The sequence below is a fragment of the Meles meles genome, chromosome 15, assembly GCF_922984935.1.
Source record: "Meles meles chromosome 15, mMelMel3.1 paternal haplotype, whole genome shotgun sequence".
In the NCBI taxonomy this organism is placed as follows: domain Eukaryota; kingdom Metazoa; phylum Chordata; class Mammalia; order Carnivora; family Mustelidae; genus Meles; species Meles meles.
The window spans coordinates 69,813,913-69,840,622 of NC_060080.1; positions in this window are offsets into that span (position 1 = coordinate 69,813,913).

Genomic DNA, 26,710 nt, shown 5'->3' on the forward strand with positions numbered 1-26,710 from the left:
TCAGAGAAATTTATCCCATGTTTTAAGCAGACAGCAGGAGGTTCTAAGAGGAGAAAGGATTAGCATTTGGGGCAGGTAGTGACATTATGGATTTGGGGGATTAGTCTTTTAAGAATAAAAAATTAGGGGGCGCCTGGGTGGCTCAGTGGGTTAAGCCTCTGCCTTTGACTCAGGTCATGATCTCAGAGTCCTGGGATCGAGTCCCACATCGGGCTCTCTGCTCCATGGAGAGCCTGCTTCCTCCTCTCTCTCTCTGCCTGCCTCTCTGACTACTTGTGATCTCTCTGTCAAATAAATAAATAAAATCTTTAAAAAAAAAAGAATAAAAAATTAGCTACAGGTTGAGTGGTAAGAGGTGGAATAACCTAGAGAATTTAAAGAATTGGAGTGGTTAAGATTGGTGCAGGTTCGGGGGCCCTGACTTGACTGCTTGGGAGAGGATATATTCAGTCTAGCAAAGAATTCTAACAGTTAACTGAAGAATGAAGGTTGAGGTTAAGATAAGACTGGGGCACTCGGCTGGTTGAGGTCACTGGGCCACCTCCAACACCATACTCCCCGCAGCACTACAAATCTTAGTCTTTACCGGATGCCTAGTCAGGACAGGGGGCTTATCCTGGGGTACAGCCAGCACACCAGTGATTATAACTAAGTGGGCTAGCTAAGGCAGAAACTGAAAAGGGGTTGGTAAATAAGTCAGGCTCTTCACACTATAAAGTCACGCTGACCTTTAATTATTTTAATATATCAGGCTCTTTCATTAGCTAATTAAAGAAAGTCTCCTAACCTCAAAATAAGGCAAACAGAAGCAAAAGCACGTAACTCTAATTTTATCTGGGCTGTTTTGAATTATCACATGTGGACACTGGGCAACTGGTGTGATTAACGTGTAGATCTCTATCTTACCCAAACTTTAATGTAAACTTTTTTTTCTTTCTTAGGTCAAAGAAGTGGTGAGATCGTCTGTATGTGTTCTGTGAAAGAGAAGAGATAGGAAGGAGGGCACCGAACCTGCTTTTTCATCTTGGACCATATTCAAGCCTCTCTATAAAGGGCTTTGTTATTATGGAAGACTTGATGATCAATTATGAGGGCAGAGACAGGGGCTGCTTTGTCTAAGAGACAAGGTCAGGGGCATTCTCACCACTTCTGTAGGGACCAAAACATATCTTCTGAGTCGCAGTGAGGATGTTACAGCAACATGTGAAAATTCAACATTTTTACAACTTTGCAGAGTGGGTTAGGTGAGTGCTCAGCATACAACAGGGAGAGCAGCAATGTCCTGCCAGAGCAGACTTGTTCTGTGTAGGCACATGGGTAGCACACACTAATTTCTTCTGCTTATTTCAGCATAAGAAGAGGAGAAGGAAGAGGAAACATTTTAAAATATTACTTTGTTTTTATCACTAATGTTCTTTAATTCAGTCTTTTAATTCGATTTCCCTAAGGCCCCGTGAGTCCAGTATTAACATTCCCATTTTTATTCTAAAATAAAAACCTTGCCAAAGATCTCAAAATTAGTAAGGCAAGCCTTTTCAGTTGTACCTGTGTTTGACCATACTCTCAGATTTGCCTGGGTTTAAATGTTCATGCCTCTTCATTCCCTTCCAAAAATGATCCAGCTCAAATAATACATTATATGGTCACTACTCTGTGAGCTATTTGTAACCCATCCTAGATCAACTGAATCAAAACATGTGTGATACTAGGGTCCTGAATTCTAAACAAATATTGTAGCTTATCTTTATATAAACAATGAACTTGGGATTCCAGCCCAAGACTCTCCAAATTCAAAGCCTGTGTAAGTTTTAGTATACAATAGTGGCTCTTAAAATGATGTCTATGGGGCACCTGGGTGGCTCAGTGGTTTAAGCTGCTGCCTTCGGCTCAGGTCATGATCTCAGGGTCCTGGGATCGAGTCCCGCATCGGGCTCTCTGCTCAGCAGGGAGCCTGCTTCCCTCTCACTCTCTCTGTCTGCATCTCTGCCTACTTATGATCTCTCTCTGTCAAATAAATAAATAAAATCTTTAAAAAAAATGATGTCTATATTTGTGCTGGTACCAAATTTCAAAATATAGACGTTGATGGTTTTACATTGTTTGCATCTGTGTTTGCAAATAGTAATCCAAAGCCACATTTAACACTTAGTATGTTTTGGACGTAGGGCTAGAAGCTTTCTTATATTGGAGCAAAGGACCACTTTGCACAACTTGCTCATATAAACTTTCCTACAATTATTCTGAAACATGTACACAAGAGAGGCCAAATTGTGACTGTAAATATATGATTTTTATATGTAAATATATGACTGTAAATATATGATTCATATTTATTAAATATATTTTATATTTCATTTTATTTGTGTTAACTGAATGAATAAAAGACTAGGTACAAGACATTTGCCATTAGTTTCTCTATTAATTTATTTCATCACCAGTTAAATTTCTTTGAACTTTTCATGTTCTAAAATGGGATATGAAGACAAGTGAAGGGGAAGCCTGGGTGGCTCAATCAGTTAAGCATCTGCCTTCAGTTCAGGTCATGATCTCAGGGTCCTGGGATCGAGCCCCATGTCAGGCTGCCTGCTCAGCCAGAAGCCTGCTTCTCCCAATGACTGCTGCTTTCCCTGCTTGTGCTCTCTCTCTCTCACCCTGTCTCTCTCTCTCTCTCTGTCAAATAAATAAAAATCTTAAAAAAAAAAAAAAAAGGGGAAGTGAAATTAAAAAAAAAAAAAAGTTTTCCTTGGCAGGTGTGACACGAAAAATTGGGACTTCATGCAATCTACAAATAAAGAAAACTGATCAAGAAAAGGCATGTATTCTTCAAAATGATTCTGAATACAGTACTGGCCCTCCATCATTTAACTTTCTATGGCTTTGCTAGCATATGCTTCTTCTTGGTTTTGTTTTTTCTTTTCTCTCCCTTTTCTTGACATTATCCAAAATTTACAGAGCTTCAGATCTTAGTATCCAAGCTGGGCTAATTATCACAGTCCAGCAGATGGTGTGCTCCAAATGGTGTGTAACCAAAGCTGTGTAATATCTTTTCCGACCAGGCAGGCCAACGGAGCACCATTTCCTTCTACTTTTCTACTGTGAGGTTTTATCTCAGGAGTGCTGGGTAAGAGGCAGAGGAAAAGCAGCATAGGAAAATCCTCACCTGCCCTTCGTACAAAAACCAGGAAATTCATGGCTCCCTAAAAGAGTCCAGCTGTCAGGGGCCTTTGGATCTGTCCAGGAGTCTCCACCAGCTGGTTTGTTGAGGGAATAATTAGGAGAACGTTCCTGACTTGCTAATGCTGGTAGATCTGGACGTGAACTGCTCTCATGAACTGCACTAGTCCCAGAACGAGGGGCTGCGGTAAGAATGCCTTCTTACTGTATACTAGGAAACAAATGAACAAACAAACAAAACAAAACCCCTCACAGTACAGAGAAGTCTATCCCTGATGGTTTAGCAAAAAGTACACGAGTGCACTGAATGAATGAATAAACAAAACTAAATAAATGCAAAGCAAAAACAAACAAAACCACAGCAATACGTTTTATTTTACACCACAAGACACTAGACTGAAGAATCTGATCTGCATGCATGCTCAAGAAATACATATTCAAGAGCGGATTTAAAGTTACATATGTAAAGTGCTTGTAGGGATCTTGAGCCATGAAAAGGACAAAGATCAAGATGAATAATGAGGACACGTGCCATTTATGGAGCTAACACAATAAAAGCACAAAACAAAAATTTCAACAACAAAAAGATTAGAACATCAAAGTGATGCCATTAGAGCACAAAAAATTAATTTGTAGAAGAGAACCATTGCTGAGAATGAATTAAAGTCCTGTAATAGCAAATGGGAACAAAAATTCACAGTAGAGGATTTTTTAAAAAAAATAACAGGAATCCAAGGGCCACGGGTGGGGCGGAGGCACAGGGATCCCCGGCTGTGAACCCCTCACAGACCAGAATGTCCACTGGGGCTGGGCAGTGGCTGTGACATGGTTTCCAGTGGGCATGGAGGGGCCAGGGTTCACACTGGGACAGGGGGAGTGGAGATGACAATAAGAAAACAAGCACAGTGCTCCTTTCCCAGCAGCCAAACTTTCACCCACACCCTGCTGCCAGAAAGGCCAGCAATCCCTGTACCAACCGATGAGAGATTACTCCAGAGTTTGCTGGGAAAGAGAGGAGACGGCAAAGGGATCAATGGTCAGAGATGAAGACCCTTTGTGCTTCTTTGCTCCCACACTTATTGGTCATGCAGGATAATCACAAATCCTTATCACTGTTTCTCAAGCACATAATGTGGGACAAAGGGTCTTACTGAAACTAAGAGGATCTGTTTAAGAGAAAGATACAATATGCTAATTTGTATGTTCTATGAGTTCTGCTAAACATAGCCAAAGGGACAATGCATACATCTCTTAGATCATAGGGCGGCTGTTTGGGCTAAGAAAGCTTTAGGAAGGCAACTCCTCGTGGCATTCCTATGGCAGAGTGGTCACGCAGGCCTTGGCATTCCAAAGGCCTACACCCTCTTCCAGAAACTTCCATCGCCCCTAGCGGCCTCTGTGTTACATTTTAGCAAGCTAGGTATTGTGGACGATTTCAGGCTCTACATTAACCCCAACAAGGGAACCTGCCCCATCCCTGTCTGGTCTCCATGCATGATTTTGAAGAGAATGAGAGTTCAAAGAGGGCACATCTATGCACAGGGGAAGGAAAGGTGAGATACTGTCTAGAAAGGGAAAGGGCACCTTGTAGATGCACAACCCTCCACATGTATTCTCTTAACTCAGTACTGACTAGTGATACCTCAGCACTACCTGCCTGTCCCCAAACCCTCAACTAACAGACTCAGAGGGGAAACACCCACTGCACTGGGGCACTGTGGTTGCTGGACACTTGCCTTGAGAGCAGTAACTCCACGATGGAGGAACTTCCCCTTTGGCCATTTTTGTTAGCACTTGTGAAAAAGCCTAAAGGTAAAAGGCTGTGCCTCTGACCTTATAGAGGCATTCCTGATATGCGCATCGATGAGAACCAGAGGCCCTGACCTATAAAGTTCAACCTATACACCTATAAAGATCAACCAAGTGAACAATATTAAAAAGGGAATAATAAAACACAAATAAAGAGTTATAGGACATATCAAGGAAACTAGTCATTTAAATAACAAAAGTTCCAAACTGAGGAACTCAAAACTGAGGGAAGATAGAGGAAAAGTAATAATAATAACAATAATAATAACAAAAAGTAATAATTAAAATTTTAGTATTTATTATTATAAATGTTTGCCTAACCTGAAGAACAATGTGATTTAAATCTCTTGCATTGAAAGCCCTTGCTGAGACAACAGCATAGTGAAATTTACTAGTCTATACGGTAGAGACATTTTTGAACTTCAAGAACAAAGATAATTTTGCAAAGTTACCTACAGGAAGAACATGTTATTTGCAAAGAAACAAGAATCCAAAACAACATTAAATTTCTCATTTGCAATAATGTCAAGCTAGAAAACTATAAAATAACGACTAAAGACTTGAACAAATAAATATAATCTAAAAAAAGTTCTATACAAAGTAAAGTGTTACTTTTTTGAGGCTGTAACTTAGAGGAAAGGACTATACTGTCCTGTACTCTAAGAAAGATATACAAATCCCTACTCCAAGTAAAATGTATTCTAATATGTAATATATATATATATTATAAATAAATCCAGTCTAATAAAAATGCATGATGAAAATTTGACTTGGAATTTGGGATATGTGTTCATTAATTTTTTTGAAATAGAGTTGGCTCTCTTATTGCTAGGACCAAATAATTCTCAATTATGTTACTCGAACTCGGGCTTCGGGGTGGGAGGGAATACAGTCTTCTTAAGTTCTCACTCTGTTGGGAAGTGGGCCTGGAAGTACAATGCCTTCCTCTTAGAGTGAGCATGGCACCCATCATAATTTAATGTTGGTGCATTAATTCATATTACGTATACATTTGGAGGTATGAAGAGAATCATCCATAGACTAAAAAGATATCTAAATTAACATACCATGGTGAGAAAATATAATCAGGACAAAACTAGAAAAAGGACCAAATTGAAAATTAGAAGCAATAAATCTAAGTGATTTTAATCACAAATTGAAACCGAGCAACAATTCTAAGTATATTTTTCACAAATTATCATCAGCCTTAATTCTCACGTCCCAAGAATGCCTGGACTGATTTGGAATAGGCTCTGATTAGACCTGCTGTACGCAAACCTCATCTAGGCCAGATGATCAGCAGAAAATACGATGCAAAAATGTATGCTGTTGCTGTGACACAGAAAGAAAGGATTTCTTCTAGTTATATTAATCTTTGAATTTTGATGTGCCCATCCAACTACTTCAAATACAAGGCAGTGAACATGTGGTTCCAGGTGTTTCTGATTTGGTGAATCTTAGTTCAATATGGGCAGCGTAGATACCAAGCCTCGACTCTGACTTGGAGGGCAATAAAGGAAGCACCAGGAAGATGAGTCCTGCATACAGAGCTCTATCCTGCTTTCTTCTGCTGTGCACACATCATTACGGAGCTTACTTGCTGGTTAGGGAGTAACCTGATTTGAAACTAAAATCAAAAATATCTAAGACTTTATTCTATTAATTTTTAAACCAGCCTTAATGACTTGGCCTAGATAACATTTTAGCTCTACCCTGTTCTCCTATGACACAAATCAGTCATTATCATGGTTGTCTTATAAAGTCTGAGTTTGAATTTACTCAAATGTTCACCAAATAATATTTGCTGATAATGATTCCTTCATCCTACTTTCATTTTTGTGTTCAACTTCCCTCTCCATCGCCCTGAAGTATTCTGTGTTAGGTAGCAACTGCTGCAATTATGTTGAATAACAAAATTCTTCAATGGCTTACAACAACACATATTTACTTTCCTAACTCATGAATCTGTGAGGCATTTGGAGTATTTCTGCTTCAGGGTATGAACTGGGGTGGGTTTGGCTCTGTGCTTGTGGTCAGGTTCATGTCTCTTCCATAGGTATCATTGCTGGGTCCAGGTTAAAGGGGAACATGTACTTGGGGCTTATTTCCTCAAGGTGATCACAGGACCATAAGAGGCAAGCCAGACCCCACAAGAACATTTAAGAATATTTAAACTTTCTGCTTCTATTATGTCACTTATCATTGGCCAAAGCAAGTCCCATGGCTATACTCAAAAGACCTGGGCAGAGAATATATATCACCCACAGTGGACCCATAGTGGAAGGAACTGCAATGTAAGTTTTTAACAGAGATGATAATAACAAACGAACATACTGCACATATTTAGTATTGCAAGAAGTTCTGAGAGGAGAAACTTTGCCTTTGTTTAAAACTTGTCATTGGAGTCCTTGATATTACATGACTACGGAATTACAGGTTAACGTAATTTCCTACAGGATGTTAATTTGCTTTTATTCTTTATTCCTTCTTTTAACTTTCTCTCTTTCCTTCTTTCCCTTCTGTATACATTTTTCTTTCTCTCTCTTCAGGATTCTGTTGTCTGTCTGAGACATTAGTTGCCCTTCTATTCCTTATTTTGTAAATAAGCATCCTTTTCTTCTGAATTCCTATACATTTTTGATATGTGCATGTGTTAATGCTTTTGTGTTATGCAATTTCATTATAATATGTCTAGATGTAACATTTATTTAAATTTATCTTCCTTCACTCTCTCTGTGTTTTATGATTCTGGAGAGTGGTGTCTTTTATTAAGTCTTGAAAAAAATCAAAGCCATTTATCTTCCAAATATTGCCTCTTCCATTTTGGGTTCCCTCTATTAAAACCACTAAATCTCTTTTTAGTTAAGATTTTAGGACTTTTCATTTTATCTAACATCTACCTTAACATTTCTATAATTTCCACAAATCTTTCTTCATGTTCACAATTATGAATTACTACCTTACTGATAGGATAGATATGTTATCAATATATATGTGTGTTATCAATAGGCATACATATATGGGTGTGTCTGTATGTAATCACTTTTCGGAAAGCTTACTAGTATTTCAAGTATTCACAAAACCTGGTTCTTACTTTGAGGTTTAAATGTCTTACTGAATTTAAATCATTTAAACACAAACATTTATTATTCTTTTTTTTTTATATTCAAAGATCAGTCCAAGTTTGGAAGGTTCTAATTCTTCTAATTGTGTCTGCTTCCTTCTGCTTGAGGTAGATTGCTTCTTGGTAAAGGGATTTGGAATATTTAAATTATGACCACATATTCTGAGTGACTTCTTATTTCTATTAAATTCCTTTGTGACTTGAGTAGGAAGATGTGGTCTTCTGGAATAGCATGGCATTTACTTCTGTCAGAGGCCTTGAAATTTCACCATCCCAGAAAGCCATTTTAAAAGATAAAATCTTAGAATGGATAAGAACTTTACTGTTTGGCCAGAAGAATTCAATCTCTATCCATGTAGAACTCTCGCCCTGTTCTTTGACTTCTCACAGGAGATTTTTAGTCTTTCGCTTTGAGACCTGGAAGAAATGAAATAGTCTCTGACTTTCTTTTCAACAGTGCTGCTTTGTTTTTAGTCTGCCCTTTTACTGTGAATTCAAATCTCATAGGGACCCAAGGCCATTGATCTTTTCTCAGTTCCCTACAGTAGGACTGATTCTGCCTCCACCACTCCGAGCAGCTCCAGAGTGAAGTTGGGTATCAAATACCCCAGGGTTTGGTTCTTCCTTTGTTTCTAATTTGAGCCTTTAAAGATTTCTTAAGTGAAAGCTCAGCACTGTACTTAAATAGGATGTTACATTTTATCCATTATTTCTAGATGTTTGTAGCAGGAAGGTTTACACAGTAATCTTAATCTGCCAAATACCTGGAATTGGAAATATCTAATCTTCAATGTAAAGCTATTTACCTCGGCAAAAAATGATATATAATATCTGCTCTATCCATAAAATGTTTCATTTATATGTGTTTGGGTATGTATGTGTATGTCCATCTCTACATATGTTTAACAGATGATAAAATTAGCTATGTTACAGGCCACATTCTTTGATTAGACTTAAAAATAAGAGACTATTAAATGAAAGACATGATAAATAGTAAAGGAAATGTGCTTCTTCCAAAGAAACCAGAGATCAAAAGTGAATTGCAAGTTACTCAGAAGTTAAATTAAAGTAAAAAATTAACTTTATATCAATACTTTAAAACTACAGCAAAATCAGTTTCCAATGAGAGGAAAATGTGTAAATTATATGTATTTTAATAATTAGAAAATTATACTAAAAGTGAGTAAGTTTCATATTTGATTTAAGAAGTTAAAAATTTAAAAAATAGAGAAGCATTTTAGAAATTAGTTCATGATTAAATGAATACATAAAACAAAAATATTAAAATTAAAGAAATCTTAATCATTTAAAATAAGCCAGTGAAGAGGCACCTGGGTGGCTCAGTGGGTTAAACCTCTTCCTTCAGCTCAGGTCATGATCTCAGGGTCCTGGGATCGAGCCCCACATCAGGCTCTCTGCTCAGCAAGGAGCCTGCTTCCCTTTCTCTCTGCCTGCCTCTCTGCCTACTTGTGATCTCCCTCTCTGTCTCTTTCTCTTTGTTAAATAAATAAATAATTTTTTTTTAAAAAAAGCCAGTGAAGTAAATAGACATCCAGAAACTCCTCAAATTAAAAAAAAAAAATAACAAAAACAAGAATTTTCCAAGAGAAAAAAAACACCATAAATGTGCATAGGTTTGTAAAGAGTTGGAGGATATTATTTCAATTTATTTTAAAGTATAAAGGCATAGACTAATTATTCAATTTGGCCTCAAGTTGATTTTCTGTTTGGTTTTGTTTTCATTATTCTTGTTATTGTCATTGAAAGATAAATTAATTAAAAATTCATAAAAGTTTTGAAAGTGATGATCTCATAGGACATATCTTTCAGAAACCATAGTTATAAAAATATTGTTAACAAAATGGAATGACATTCACATGGGAGAATACAAATTATTAAACAAAAAACAACCTTCAGAAAATACATAAATTTAAGTTAAAACTTGATATATGGCAAAAGTATCTTTGTACAGAATCTATTTGTGTAATTAATTGAGAAAAATATAGTGTACTTAATAATAATTTATATTTATTATTTGTAGTGGGTAAGTAATTTATAGAGGACAATCTTACTTATTCTTTGAAACCACACAAGAGGTAGGTGATATAATTCCAGTTTTAAAGGATTATAAAAGGTCATGACTAAGTGGCCTGCTTCCTCACTTGTTTTTAGTCAAGGTGTTACATTGGTTGGTTATCACTGATAGAAAACAATGTTAAACCTCTCCTTGGTGTCAATTATTTTGTTTTTTTTTTTCAGACAGAATAAAATCATTAATTTGAAAGAAAGAATCTGAAAATATATACAAATGAAAAGAATGATTACTTAAAAATTGCGGCCCAGGTATACCTTTTTATTTTTATTATTTTTTTAAGATTTTATTTATTTATTTGACAGACAGAGATCACAAGTAGGCAGAGACAGGCAGGGGGCGAGGGGGAAGCAGGCTCCCTCCCTAGCAGAGAGCCCGGTGCGGGGCTCGATCCCAGGACCCCGAGACCATGACCTGAGCCAAAGGCAGAGGCTTAACCTACTGAGCCACCCAGGCACCCCCGCAGGTATACCTTTTTAAATAAGACAGGATGCTCAGACCCCATGAAGTAAAAGAAAATCATATTTGGCAAAAGAATAGCTTGATATTTTGAGTGTCAAAGGATGAACTGGACAATAGCAAAAGTAAAATAGAGAAATCAACAAAAGTGAAAGTTATAAACTTGAAAAACTATTTTCAAGTAAAAATAATAAAATATATATATATTCTTCTACATATTTAAAAGAAACTTTTCAGTAGAAACATTAATAAAAGTTGTGAACAAGCAAGTCAGAAAAGGTGAATAAAATTCAACAATAAACACTTTAAAATTTGCTCAGCTTTATTAATACTCAGGCAAATGAAAATAAACCCAACTAGATACCATTTTTTTCTCATTATTTTAAACAAATTTTGAAAGAAAAATTCAGATCACTACTAGGAGCATATAAGCACTTTCATACATTGCTGACAGGAGCAAGGACCTTAAGGAAAGAAACGTAGCAAGAGTTGGTAATTTTAAATATATACTCTTTGCCATGCATTCCTGTATTTTTAAATCTATCTTATATTTTAAAACACTTAGACATAGGCACCTAAACCTAATTGCTTAGATTGGCAAAAAATCTGAAATAGACACTTCCATTATTATTAAAATAGTTACATAATTAATGATATAGAACCTTATGCAATAATTAAAATAAATATACATCTTTGCCTAGGAAATGCCCAGAGAAAACTGTTAGTTGGAAAGTGGTGTTAGAGTGCATTTAAAAATATACAAATGTATATAACATGTGTTTATGCATACACATACATATAGACATATTTTTCACATCCTTAAAGGTTTTCTGTATCTAATTTGTGATTTTTCTTAAATATATAGGCAGTTTAACTTCCAATTAGCTGGACAAACAGAAGGAGGTAGATATGGGGCTACAGAAGAGAACTACAAAGCCGGAGAGGTAGGAAAGCAATCTAGGATAAGAAATGTCAACTGCCTCAATGTCAGGCCATTCAGAGAAAAACATCAGGTAACTCACATGCTCAGAACATAGGGATTCTGAGAATCTGAATTTTCTGGTTAATTAAAGTTGGTGTAAAATTCCTTATAGGCTATTACTGAGAGTTAAAAGTGTTCGAGAAATGTGTGCATTTCTCTTACTGTCTAAAAAATGTCATAGAGAGCCTTTAATATTTGGTTGGGGTTTCTTAAGTTCTTATAGTGCTGTTGCTTATGTCTATAAACATAATTCTTCTAACCAATGTTATAGCCATAGACATGAGTGTGCAAGAATATAGCTTAAATACAACTGAGCCCTATGCCATAAAAGAGGGTATTTGGGGTCTTGAAGTTTTAGTAGGAGTCCAGGTAGTTGAAAGCTCAACAATTGTGATTCTCAATGTAGTTACATATCACAACGCAACTGCAAGGCTTTAAATAAATCCAACTGTTCAGACCTTGATCTCCTTCTCCTGAAGTAGATAAAACTGAGACATGTAGGATCCCGGTAATGTATGTTTTTCAAAACTCCCAGTGAGTCAGATACACTTTCTTTGTTAAGAACAGCTCACTTCCTCAGGTACTCCCATCTGAGAGGAAAGTAGGTCCCAGAGGTGCTGAAAATGAGACAAGGACTGTTTCTGGACTCTCAACCTATTTAGTCATTTTAATCATTTTTTCTTGCTATTTTGTTTTTATTTGACTGTTCACGTGCCCAGGTTCTAAGTGCTATGACTTAGCAAATCAGTGATTTCTAAATCAGTGGTGCTTTCAGTAATGTGGTATCTACACAAACATTGACACAGGTGAACACAAACATTCCCATCCTCCATCTTCTGCTTCAACTCAAATCAGCATCTCTGATCACATGCGCTAGTTCTCAGTTTCTACTACTAGCTGTATTTCCTCTCCTTGTCCCTCCCCTTTCAGACATTGCACAAGATGTTGCACTCTTCCTCAATTCTCATATGCACACCCTCTCCCTTTATTTGGCTAGCTCCTGCTCCTGCCTTAGGTCTCCACTGAAGTGTTACTTCCTGGAGGAGGCCTTCCCTGCCACTGGGTTAAATTAGGTCCCAATTCTCTGCACAGTAATTTTACCACCCCTCATCAAAATATACATCTGACATTTGGAAGCTCATACATTTGGATGCCTGTTATATAGTAATTAATTAGTTAAGTGGTTGTTTACTAATCATCTCTGCTTCTGTACCAATCAACTAGTTAATAGAAATCAGTAAAGTCTTTCCAAATACATTTCAGTATTAGGGTGATATCCTGGGAAATTTTCCCACTTTGACAGAATAAGTAATTTGATGTGTACTTTAATTGACAACTAGATAGATGTCTGATGGCAATTCCTAGGGATAGAACATATTCAGAAGTTGAGACAGCAAATTTACTTGCATTATGCGCCCTCTGCCCAGCATGACGTGGCCCCAATCTAACTTTCCAGGTTTCCATAGAAAAATCCTATATATTATTTGGGCCCCTACTCATTTGAACTAATTTTAATTTTTGGTGTCTAAGCATGACTTTTACTTTTCAACTTTGGAACATATACTCATCCAAATCTGGTCTGAGATGACGGCGGTGTTTCCCCCACCACACGCTCTCCTCCTTCTCATACCCGATTCTCCATTTTTGTCTATCAGTTCCTTTATTTGTTAATGTCAAGGGCAGCACTCGATCCTTATTCATCTCTGTATATACTTCAGTGGTTGGTTGGAAGGTTGGAATGGAAGAAATTAAACCTTCTAAGTTACACTTTCTATAAGTAGCAGTCATGATTTTTTAAAATGAATACTTACAATCTGCTCAAACAACAAAGTACTTTGTGCCTCTCTTTTCCCTTTTGTGCCCTAAGTTCTCCTGAAGGGCAAGAGAACTTACCTTATTAATTTCTCCACTCCTCTGTATAACCTAGACAGTGCCTTGCAATAGCAGTATTTCACTCTATAGTTAAATACAACTACTTGGATAAGGAAGAATCTTATTCTTTGGCAAATAATCCTCTCTTGAATATGGAAGATATTAGTACAGTTTATATAAACTGTGAGAAAAATAAGAATCCTATTTAGAAAACCACTGAATTCTTTCAGAGTGTCAACGTTCCAAAAAGAAATCAATTTCCTAGTTACTTAATGGAAATCCAGGGGAAAATATGAATGCATTGATAGAGTTGAGCAGAAAATTCCAAAGTAAGTTTGGTTCAAATGGTTATTTGTTGTGCTCGCTTCGGCAGCACATATACCAAATGGTTATTTGTTACACACACACACACACACATGCACATATACACACAGAAAAAAGTTAAAAATTGCCATGAAGTCTTTTTTAAAAATGTAGTTTATTTGCCTCTTGGCAAAGATTTTTGAGACTGCTGAAAAATCCTCCTACTATACAAGACATAGTTTTTTTGGAAGAACAGATAGTAGGATTGTAATTATAATCAAATAATTTTGAGAACATGAACAAAAATGGTACCTCAAAATATTAAAGCATAAATAAACAAATAAAATTCCCAAATAAAAAGTTATGACTGAGGAGGAGTCAAGATGGCGGAGAAGTAGCAGGCTGAGATGACATCAGGTAGCAGGAGATCAGCTAGATAGCTTATCTAAACATTACAAACACCTACAAATCCAACGGGAGATCGAAGAGAAGAAGAACAGCAATTCTAGAAACAGAAAATCAACCACTTTCTGAAAGGTAGGACTGGCGGAGAAGTGAATCTAAAACGACGGGAAGATAGACCGCGGGGGAGGGGCCAGCTCCCGGCAAGTGGTGGAGCAATGGAGCACTAAATCAGGAATTTAAAATTCTGCTCCATTGAGGGACATCACTCCAGAGGCTAAACCGGGGTGAAGCCCATGTGGGGTCAGCATGGCCCCAGGTCCCACAGGGTCACAGAAGGATCAGGGGTGTCTGAGTGTTGCAGAGCTCGCAGGTATTAGAGCGTGAAAGCCGGCTACAGAGACAGAGCTGAGGAGTGAGCTCTCAGCTCGGGATTACCTTGAACTGGTCGCAGGCTGGGTGAGCTCGGAGCATGGCCAGAGGCCAGGGAGACGGGAGAGATTGGGCTCTTTTCCCTGAGGGTGCACTGAGGAGTGGGACCCCGAACTCTCAGCTCCTCTGGGCCAGAGACTGGGAGGCTGCCATTTTCATTTCCGTCCTCCAGAACACAACGGAAAGCGATCAGGGGACAAAAGGTCCCGAAAGCGAACCCGGCTCCTCATAACGGTGGTACAATTCCGCCTCGGGCAAAGACACTTGAGAATCATTACAACAGGCCCCTCCCCCAGAAGATCAACAAGAAATCCAGCCAAGACCAAGTTCCCCTACCAAGGACAGCAGTAGAATTCCAGAGGAGGAGAAAGCAAAGTATGGAACTCATGGCTTTTTCCCCATGATTCTTTATTCTTGCGGTTAATTTTTTAAATTTTTTTTTCTTCTGCTGAATTTTTTTTAACTTTTGCCCTTTTCTTTTTTAACATATTTTAACTAGTTTATCTAATATATATATATATTTTTTTTTTCTTTATTTGTTTTCTTTTATTATTTTTTTTTCTGAACTTCTTTTTATCCCCTTCCTCCTCCCCCACGCCGCCCATCTTTGGGGTCTCTTCTGATTGGTTAAAGAGCATTTTTCTCGGGTTTTTGTCACCCTTTTAGTATTTTATTTACTCCTTCATATACTCTTATCTGGACAAAATGACAAGGAGAAACACTCACCAAAAAAAAAAAAAGAACAAGAGGCAGGACTGAAGGCTAGGGACCTAATCAACACAGACATTGGTAATAAGTCAGATCTAGAGTTCAGAATGACGATTCTCAAGGTTCTGGCCAGGCTCAAAAAGGCATGGAAGATATAAGAGAAACCCTCTCTGGAGATATTAAAGCCCTTTCTGGAGAAATTAAAGAACTAAAATCTAACCAAGTTGAAATCAGCAAAGATATTAATGAGGTGCAATAACAAATGGAGGCTCTTACTGCAAGGATAAATGAGGCAGAAGAAAGAATTAGTGATATAGAAGACCAAATGACAGAGAATAAAGGAACTGAGCAAAAGAGGGACAAACAGCTACTGGACCATGAGGGGAGAATTCAAGAGACAAGTGACACCATAAGATGAAACAACATTAGAATAATTGGGATTCTAGAAGAAGAAAGAGAGAGGGGAGCAGAAGGTCTATTGGAGAGAATTATTGGAGAGAATTTCCCTAATATGGCAAAGGGAACAAGCATCAACATCCAGGAGGTGCAGAGAACCCCCCTCAAAGTCAACAAGAATAGGTCCACACCCCGTCACCTAATAGTAAAATTTACAAGTCTTAGTGACAAAGAGAAAATCCTGAAAGCAGCCCGGGAAAAGAAGTCTATAACATACAATGGTAAAAATATTAGATTGGCAGCAGACTTATCCACAGAGACCTGGCAGGTCAGAAAGATTTGGCATGATATATTCAGAGCACTCAACGAGAAAAACATGCAGCTAAGAATACTCTATCCAGCTAGGCTATCATTGAAAATAGAAGGAGTGATAAAAAGCTTCCAGCACAAACAAAACTGAAAAAATTATAAACACCAAACCAGCTCTACAGGAAATATTGAAAGGGGTCCTCTAAGCAAAGAGAGAGCCTAAAAGTAGTAGATCAGAAAGGAACAGAGACAATATACAGTAACAGTCATCTTACAGGCAATATAATGGCACTAAATTCATATCTCTCAATAGTCACCCTGAATGTTAATGGACTAAATGCCCCAATCAAAACACATAGGGTATCAGAATGGATGAAAAAACAAAACCCATCAATATGTTGCCTATAAGAAACTCATTTTAGACCAAAGACACCTCCAGATTTAAAGTGAGGGGGTGGAAAACAATTTACCATGCTAATGGACATCAGAAAAAAGCTGGGGTGGCAATCCTTATATCAGATCAATTAGATTTTAAGCCAAAGACTATAATAGGTGAGGAAGGACACTATATCATGCTCAAAGGGTCTGTCCAACAAGAAGATCTAACAATTTTAAATATCTATGCCCCGAACGTGGGAGCAGCCAACTATGTAAATGAATTAACAAAATCAAAGAAACACATCAACAATAATACAATAATAGTAGGGGACTTTAACACTCCCCTCATTGAAATGGACAGAACATCCAAGCAAAAAATCAACAAGGAAATAAAGGCCTTAAATGACACACTGGACCAGAAGGACCTCATAGATATATTCAGAACATTTCATCCCAAAGCAACAGAATACACATTCTTCTCGAGTGCACATGGAACCTTCTCCAGAATAGATCACATCCTGGGTCACAAATCAGGTCTCAACCGGTATCAAAAGATTGGAATCATTCCCTGCATATTTTCAGACCACAATGCTCTGAAGCTAGATCTCAATCACAAGAGGAAATTTGGAAGAACCCAAATACATGGAGACTAAAGAGCATCCTTCTAAAGAATGAATGGGTCAACCAGGAAATTAAAGAAGAATTGAAAAAATTCATGGAAACAAATGATAATGAAAACACAACGGTTCAAAATCCGTGCGACACAGAAAAGGCAGTCCTGAGAGGAAAATATATAGCGGTACAAGCCTTTCTCAAGAAACAAGAAAGGTCTCAAATACACAACCTAACCCTACACCTAAAGGAGCTGGAGAAAGAACAAGAAAGAAAGCCTAAACCCAGTAGGAGAAGAGAAATCATAAAGATCAGAGCAGAAATCAATGAAATAGAAACAAACAAACAAAACAACAACAACAACAACAACAAAAATGATAGAACAAATCAACGAAACTAGTAGCTGGTTCTTTGAAAGAATTAGTATGACTGATAAATCCCTGGCCAGACTTACCAAAAAGAAAAGAGAAAGAACCCAAATAAATAAAATCATGAATGAAAGAAGAGACATCACAAACCAACACCAAAGAAATACAAACAATTGTAAGAACATACTATGAGGAACTCTACACCAATAAATTTGACAATCTGGAAGAAATGGATGCATTCCTAGAGACATATAAACTACCACAACTGAACCAGGAAGAAATAGAAAACCTGAACAGGCCCATAACCAGTAAGGAGATTGAAACAGTCATCAAAAGTCTCCAAACAAAAGCCCAGGGCCAGACAGCTTCCCAGGGGAATTCTACCAAACATTTAAAGAAGAACTAATTCCTATTCTCCAGAAACTGTTCCAAAAAATAGAAATGGAAGGAGAACTTCCAAATTCATTTTATGAGGCCAGCATCACCTTGATCCCAAAACCAGACAAGGATCCCATCAAAAAAGAGAATTTCAGACCAATATCCTTGATGAAAACAGATGCGAAAATTCTCAACAAAATACTAGCCAATAGGATTCAACAGTACATTAAAAGGATTATTCACCATGACCAAGTGGGGTTTATTCCAGGGCTGCAAGGTTGGTTCAACATCCACAAAACAATCCATGTGATACAACACATCAATAAAAGAAAGAACAAGAACCATATGATACTTTCTGTAGATGCCGAAAAAGCATTTGACAAAGTACAGCATCCCTTCCTGATCAAAACTCTTCAAAGTGTAGGGATAGAGGGCACATACCTCAATATCATCAAAGCCATCTATGAAAAACCCACCGCAAATATCATTCTCAATGGAGAAAAACTGAAAGCTTTTCCGCTAAGGTCAGGAACACGGCAGGGATGTCCATTATCACCACTGCTATTCAACATAGTACTAGAAGTCCTAGCCTCAGCAATCAGACAACAACAACAACAAAAATTAAAGACATCCAAATCAGAAAAGAAGAAGTTCAACTATCACTCTTTGCAGATGATAAGATACTATATGTGAAAAACCCAAAAGACTCCACCCCAAAACTGCTAGAACTTGTACAGGAATTCAGTAAAGTGTCAGGATATAAAATCAATCCACAGAAATCAGTTGCATTTCTGTACACCAACAAGAACACAGAAGAAAGAGAAATTAAGGAGTCAATCTCATTTAAAATTGCACCCAAAACTATAAGATACCTAGGAATAAACCTAACCAAAGAAGCTAAGAATGTATATGCAGAAAACTATGAAGTACTCATGAAAGAAATTGAGGAGGACGGGGTGCCTGGGTGGCTCAGTGGATTAAGCCGCTGCCTTCAGCTCAGGTCATGATCTCAGGGTCCTGGGATCGAGTCTCGCATCGGGCTCTCTGCTCAGCAGCGAGCCTGCTTCCCTCTCTCTCTCTCTCTCTGCCTGCCTCTCTGCCTACTTGTGATCTCTCTGTGTCAAATAAATAAATAAAATCTTTAAAAAAAAAAAAAAGAAATTGAGGAGGACACAAAGAAATGGAAAAATGTTCCATGCTCCTGGATTGGAAGAACAAATATTGTGAAAATGTCTATGCTACCTAAAGCAATCTACACATTTAATGCAATCCCTATCAAAATCCCACCTATTTTTTTTCAAAGAAATGGAACAAATAATCCTCAAATTTATATGGAACCTGAAAAGACCTCGAATAGCCAAAGGAATTTTGAAAAAGAAAGCCAAAGTTGGTGGCATCACAATTCCGGACTTCAAGCTCTATTACAAAGCTGTCATCATCAAGACAGCATGGTACTGGCACAACAACAGACACATAGATCAATGGAACAGAATAGAGAACCCAGAAATAGACCCTCAACTCTATGGTCAACTAATCTTTGACAAAACAGGAAAGAATGTCCAATGGAAAAAAGACAGCCTCTTCAATAAATGGTGCTGGGAAAATTGGACAGCCACATGCAGAAAAATGAAATTGGACCATTTCCTTACACATGAAAATAGACTCAAAATGGATGAAGGACCTCAATGTGAGAAAGGAATCCATCATATCCTTGATGAGAACACAGGCAGCAACCTCTCTGACCTCAGCCACAGCAACGTCTTCCTAGGAATATCACCAAAGGCAAGGGAAGCAAGGGCAAAAATGAACTATTGGGATTTCATCAAGATCAAAAGCTTTTGCACAGCAAAGGAAACAGTCAACAAAATCAGAAGACAACTGACAGAATGGGGGAAGATATTTGCATATGACATATCAGATAAAGGGCTAGTGTCCAAAGTCTATAAAGAACTTAGCAAACTCAACACCCAAAGAACAAATAATCCGATCAAGAAATGGGCAGAAGACATGAACAGACATTTCTGCAAAGAGGACATCCAGATGACCAACAGACACATGAAAAAGTGCTCCACATCACTTGCCATCAGGTAAATACAAATCAAAACCACAATGAGATATCACCTCACACCAGTCAGAATGACTAAAATTAACAAGTCAGGAAATGACAGATGCTGGCGAGGATGCGGAGAAAGGGGAATCCTCCTACACTGTTGGTGGGAATGCAACCTGGTGCAACCACTCTGGAAAAGAGCATGGAGGTTCCTCAAAAAGTTGAAAACAGAACTACCCTATGACCCAGCAATAGCACTACTGGGTATTTACCCCAAAGATAGAAATGTAGTGATCCGAAGGGGCACGTGCACCCGAACGTTTATAGCAGCAATGTCTACAATAGCCAAACTATGGAAAGAACCTAGATGTCCATCAACAGATGAATGGATAAAGAAGAGGTGGTATATATACACAATGGAATACTATGCAGCCTGCAGCCATCAAAAGAAATGAAATCTTGCCATTTGCGATGACGTGGATGGAACTAGAGGGTATCATGCTTAGTGAAATAAATCAATTGGAGAAAGACAACTATCATATGATCTCCCTGATATGAGGAAGTAGAGATGCAACATGGGGTTTGGGGGGGTAGGAGAAGAATAAATGAAACAAGATGGGATCAGGAGGGAGAGAAACCATAAGTGACTCTTAATCTCACAAAACAAACTGAGGGTTGCTGGGGGGAGGGGGGTTGGGAGACGGGGAGGGGGTTAGGGACATTGGGGAGGGTATGTGTTATCGTGAGTGCTGTGAAGTGTGTAAACCTGGCGATTCACAGACCTGCAGCCCTGGGGATAAAAATACATTATATATTTATTAAAAAAAAAAATGGAAGGGGAGGTGAACCATAAGAGACTATGGACTCTGAAAAACAACCTGAGGGTTTTGAAGGGTCAGGGGTGGGAGGTTGGGGTAACCTGAGGGTTTTGAAGGGTCAGGGGTGGGAGGTTGGGGGAACAGGTGGTGGGTAATGGGGAGGGCACGTTTTGCATGGAGCACTGGGTGTTGTGCAAAAAGAATGAATACTGTTACACTGAAAAAATAAATAAAAGGAAGGAAAAAAAAAAGGGGGGGAGGGCCCTTTTAAAAGATAAAACACATTATTTTTCTATTATTCATCAAAGTGGTAGGAAGAAGGTATAAAATCAATTCAAGGGTCACAGGCAGACACCTAAGGTCTTTTCCTATTTCCAGGACCTTTAGAAAATTAATAACCTCTTAACATAATTTTTTTTTAAAAAATGTAACAATTCCTAATTTGTGCTGATATTGTGATTAAGATAATATAGAATGGAAGCTAGAATTGTGATTGACATATGGTAGGTGATTAAAAGTTGATTTCATTTAGTATTTAGTAGTTTTAATAGACATTTTTTTCAAGAGGTATTGAATGAGTTTTGTCCCACATGACAGTGACTGGTAGAGCTGCCTAGAATCTTGCATTTGAAATACCGTTGACATTGTATCTAGACCGAGATCTGCAAGCGCTCATGAAGGGCTGTGGCAACATGAATGCAATATATATTTTGTTTTTGTTGAAAAGTTGTTTGATTTCCTTAAAGTGATACAACATCATCATAATTACAAGTAAGTTCTCTTGCTTTTGGATTTGTAGACATTCAGGATGGAATACTATTTTTGTTGAGACAGACTTCACCAATGTTACTGGAAATGATGGACATGTATGAGACAATTGATACGGTATATCTGAGGATGGGTGAGTGCATGTGACCATCAGTCACACCTGAAATAAAACAGTGCATCTGCTACAGATGGAGTTTAAAGTCTATTAAACCAAGTGACATTGCTATAAATCTTGGTAAAAGCAAGGTATTATTACAGTTATTTATTTCTATAGTTACCTATTTTAAGAAATATTTGAAGCAATGTGTTTGATAAATTTAAGTCAGGGAAATTGGCCAGACCCTGAAATGAGTTTACATACTAGTAGTTGCACTCAAATAGAAATATGGGCAAAATAAACAGCATGGTTTTTCCTTTTGACTTTTGCTTCACAATGGAACAGGTTCATTCCAAATATATACTTTCCTTAGCAGCTGTACACTAATTTAGAATTTTTTTTAAAGATTTTATTTATTTATTTGAGAGAAAGAGAGATCACAAGCAGGCAGAGAGGCAGGCAGAGAGAGAGGAGGAAGCAGGCTCCCTGCTGAGCAGAGAGTCCAATGCGGGGCTCGATCCCAGGACCCTGAGATCATGACCCGAGCCAAAGGCAGCGGCCCAATCCACTGAGCCACCCAGGCGCCCCAAATTTTTTAAGCCATGACTAAGTTTGATTTACAAAGACTGAGATATGTAGTTATATCTTGAATAGTCCCTAGAATGTCAGATCTTAAGAGTCCTCAGGCAATGCAGTATTAATTGACCAAATACTTATATGTTCCTCTTATGTGCCAGGCACTATTCTATGTACTTGGATTGCAACAATGAATGAAATAGAGACCTTCACTGTGGGACTTATATTCTGAAGTGGGGGCATATAATAAAATTAAATATAATAGAAAAAGTAAATTATTTAATGTATTTGAAGGTCTTAAGTGCTCTAAAAAAATAGAAGAGAGTAAGGAGTAAGTTTTAATATTAAATAAAGTGACTGGATTAAGCTTTGTTAAGAAGACAGATGTGAAGGAAAACTTGATTGATGTCAAGGAAATTAGCTATCTCATATATTCTTGACAAATTTACAACTGGAAAGAACAGTTAGAACATTGGACCTACAGGGGCACCTGGGTGGCTCAGTGGGTTAAAGCCTCTGCTTTCGGCTCAGGTCATGATCCCAGGGTCCTGGGATCGAGCCCCGCATCTGGCTCTCTGCTCAGCGGGGAGCCTGCTTCCCTTCCTCTCTCTCTGGCTGCCTCTCTGCCTACCTGTGATCTCTGTCTGTCAAATAAATAAATAAAATCTTAAAAAAAAACCAAAACAAAACATTGGACCTACAACTAGAGCACACACAGCTGGCATGAAAGAGTCCAGTGTGGCCAGAGCAGAGTAAGGGAGGTAGAAGTAGTAACAGATAAAGTCAGGGAGACAGGGGTCAGGCCCTATTTTTTATTCATTTGTTTGTTTTGTTTTGTTTTCTTAATTTATGTATTTGAGAGAGAGAGAGAGAGAGAGCATGAGCAGGGGGAGGGGGCCAGGGAGAGGGAGAAGTAGACTCTCCACTGAGCAGGAGCCCAATCCAAGGCTCATTCCCAGGACCCTGATATTCTGACCTGAGTCAAAGGCAGATGTTTAATTGACTGAGCCATCCAGATGCCCCAAGGACCTTGGCTGTTTATGGACTTTGACAACAAAAGGGTTCTGAGCAGAGTAGTGACGTGACATGGCCTGATATTATAAGCCTCATTTGATCTATGTTTAGAACAGATTAGCAAAGAACAAGAATAAAAGTTAGAATAGCTAGGAGTCTATTGTAATGATCTAAGCAAGATATCCTGGGTGGCTTCAGTGAGTAGCAGTAGAAATGGCAAGGAATAGATGGAATCTATTCCATCTAAATATATTTTAAAGTCAGAATTAACAGGCTTTACTGAAAAATGTAATATGAGATATAAGAGGAAAAAAATCAGGAAAATTTGATGTTTTTGATCCAACCCAATCATTCAGAAAAAATGAGTAGTCTTTTCTCAGATAAGGCAGGCTATGAGTAGAACACTTTTCTTTTTCCTTCAGATCCGAAATTCAGTTTTAAACTGTTTTTTAGTTAAATATTCAATTAGATAGTTTCAATTTTAGTTAGATATTCCAAAGAGGACTTGGAGAGACAGTGGATATATGAGCCTGGAATTGAAAGCAAGGTTTGATCTGAAGATATAAATTTGGGAGTATGGGCAGTTACAATGTTAAAGCCATGAATTTGAGCAAGACCACCAGGACAATGAGTATAAATAGAAAAGACCAGAAATGGTTCCTAGAGCATTCCAGACTTTGAAAGTTGTTATCCTATCCCTTGCTTCAGAGACCTTGTGACGTAGAAATATATTATTATTCTAAGTGTATAATATTTACCATTTGGATATTGTGTATAGAATAAAATTTCTTGATGCAGTTATAAGATGATTAAGTCTCCATAGGAGGGATTTTTTGTTTTGAGCTGATGTACTTTCTTTTTGACTTTCCTGTTGAAAACAAATCTTCTTACATCTTATATATCTTTATGTAGAATTATATCCCTATCTAGAAGTCTTACTCATTTTGGAAGTCCAAATGCCTATAACCTGCCACACAACTCATTTACTATTCACCACACAAGTGTAAACACATATATACTCTGTTAGAGTAAGTAACCCACAGTGCAGTGGGTGAGAAATAGTTAGAGAATAATGGATGTTAAAAGCAAATGGACCTGAATATAAATATATACTTTCCTGAGTTACCTTAAACAACTTATTTAGCCTCCTCAAGACTTAGATTTCTTAAGTATAAAATGAAGATAATGATAAGCAATTTTCTGATTTGTCGTGAGTGTTGATATTAATGGATGCTAAGTCATTGAGAGGCTACTTTTACTTCTATTGTTTTACCATGCATATTACCACTGATTCATTATTCTATATTCAATTTTTAATATTTTTTTTAAGATTTTTTATTTATTTTTACCTGGTTTAGTGTCTGTAGCTCTGGTTTTGTAATTATTTCTTTTAAAAATATACCTACATGATTTGGAGTCTTTTGGGAAAAATCTTTTTTTTTTAATATACAGAATTTATTTTTTTTTCCAGCTCATCTGGGAATAAGCAGTGAAATCTATTATATTCAGCAGTTATTTTCAATGCTGATGTAGATGACCTTCACGAATGTAAATTTTTCTCAAAACTGACTCTCTACTTCTCCCCCAAGACATACATTACCTTGACTTCAACTTTTCTGTATATTTAGAAATAATTACAAAAAAGTGATGAGGAAAATAATCCATAATCCCTGAAAATAATGGGCAATCCCAGGTTATAGAAATGAAAGTTTGGCTGATATACAAAGAGATTCATATTCTCTCATTTGACTTTGACTGTTGGAGAGTCTTTAGAACAGTAGTGGTTAAGATTATGGTTTGGCTGCATTGCACTTCCTCTCCATAAAGGGCAGAAGAAAATAAGAGAGCCTAGGGACCGCCCTTCATCTGGATTCAGTGTGTACTGTCATCCTTACAGTGGGGCCTAACAAAGTGATCTGAGGATGGGTATTACAAAGAAATTGTAATTTCTGGGATTGCTCAGCCAGCACTTCTCCTGAGTGGTTTACTTTGCTTCAAGCCTCTCATATTTTTCTGAAAAAGAAGTTACTCTGCAGAGTTCTTCCTTTCTAAAGAGATTCTCCCGAGATGGAGAAATATATATATATAACCACTTAATTACTGTCTCTATTAATTTAGTCATCCACCCATTCCTCTAATCAGTGTTTCTAAAAACTGAGCATGTATCAAGGACCTCACCATGAGCAAGGGAGACAGAGTCAAACAACTGTGGACTCTGCGCTATGGATGTTAATTCTCTATTGCGGAATTTAAGAGAATCTGAGCACTGAGGAAGCGCAAGTGAGATTCAAACAAATCAAGTGGGATTCCACCTAAGGAGAGAGTGTCTAAGCTGAGTCCCCGTGGTTAAAAAGAAGTTGCCCAGATTAAGAGGTAAGGACGATGAGAACCTATTCCAGGCAGAAGTAGTACAGCATAACAGTAAAAAAATCCTGGCACATTCACTGGCCGTAGAGGCTTGGCAGGTTTTATTAGCATTCTCACCAGTGCCTAATTTTATAGGCAACCTGCCAAATAGTGCTGCAGCACAGGGGCAGAAATTACTCATGTTTGTACCTCCACCCTCCTGTTTAAATACCCTGCCTTCTTTGTAAGCCTTGGCTTTCATCCTACTACTCCTTAAGTGGATCCTTTCTCTTTCTTACCTCTTCAGAGAGAAGACTTATGAAAATATTAGTTTGGGTTTGTATTAAGCTTCTGTCAAAATTACTGTCTCTTAATTCACCTCTCATTTGCTGTAGGTCTCTCCGATGCACTGCAGCCCAAAGAAAAAATTTATTCTGCTCAGACTGCCATAGATTAAAGCCTCAATACATACACCTCTGGTATTTAAAAAAGAGACATCATCATTCTTTGAGGGGTCTTTAGTTGTTCCTTTATCTGAAAATAACCAAGATGTTATAAATGCTATTCTATTTTTTTAAAGCACTTTTTGTGCCTAACTTCTATATATATATATATATATATATATATATATATATATATCTATATCTATATATATATATATATAAATAACCAAGATGTTATAAATGCTATTCTATTTTTTTAAAGCACTTTTTGTGCCTAACTTCTATATATATATATATATATATTCTATATATATATATATCTATCTATATATATATATATATAGATAGATATATATATATATAATTTGACCAGAATCTGTAGGATTGTGTTCCTAAGCTCCAAATCAGGTATCTTGGTTTACTGCCCTTTCCATAAATAAATGTAAACTTCTAGTTCTCACTGAAGGGCAACAACTTTGCAATAGTATGGACAGAACTTTCTTACTCTAGAGGATTAGGGTGGTCTCTTAAATTAGAAGTGATAAACTTGTGACTGCCATGATGACTCAGAATCCCAGGGATCTCCAATAACAAAACAAGTCACTTTCATACACCAACTTTTTACTGTGGGCCTTCACCAGAGGCACAGTGATAGAAAGAGGAATGATGCAAATTGTTAGAAGGACAGGAAAACTGGAATAACCCAACACTCACACGGCTTTCACCAGTACAAGGCATAATGCTGCTCACTGCTGGGAGCAGGAAGGATGGCAGAGAAATAATCATAAAATATGCCAGGT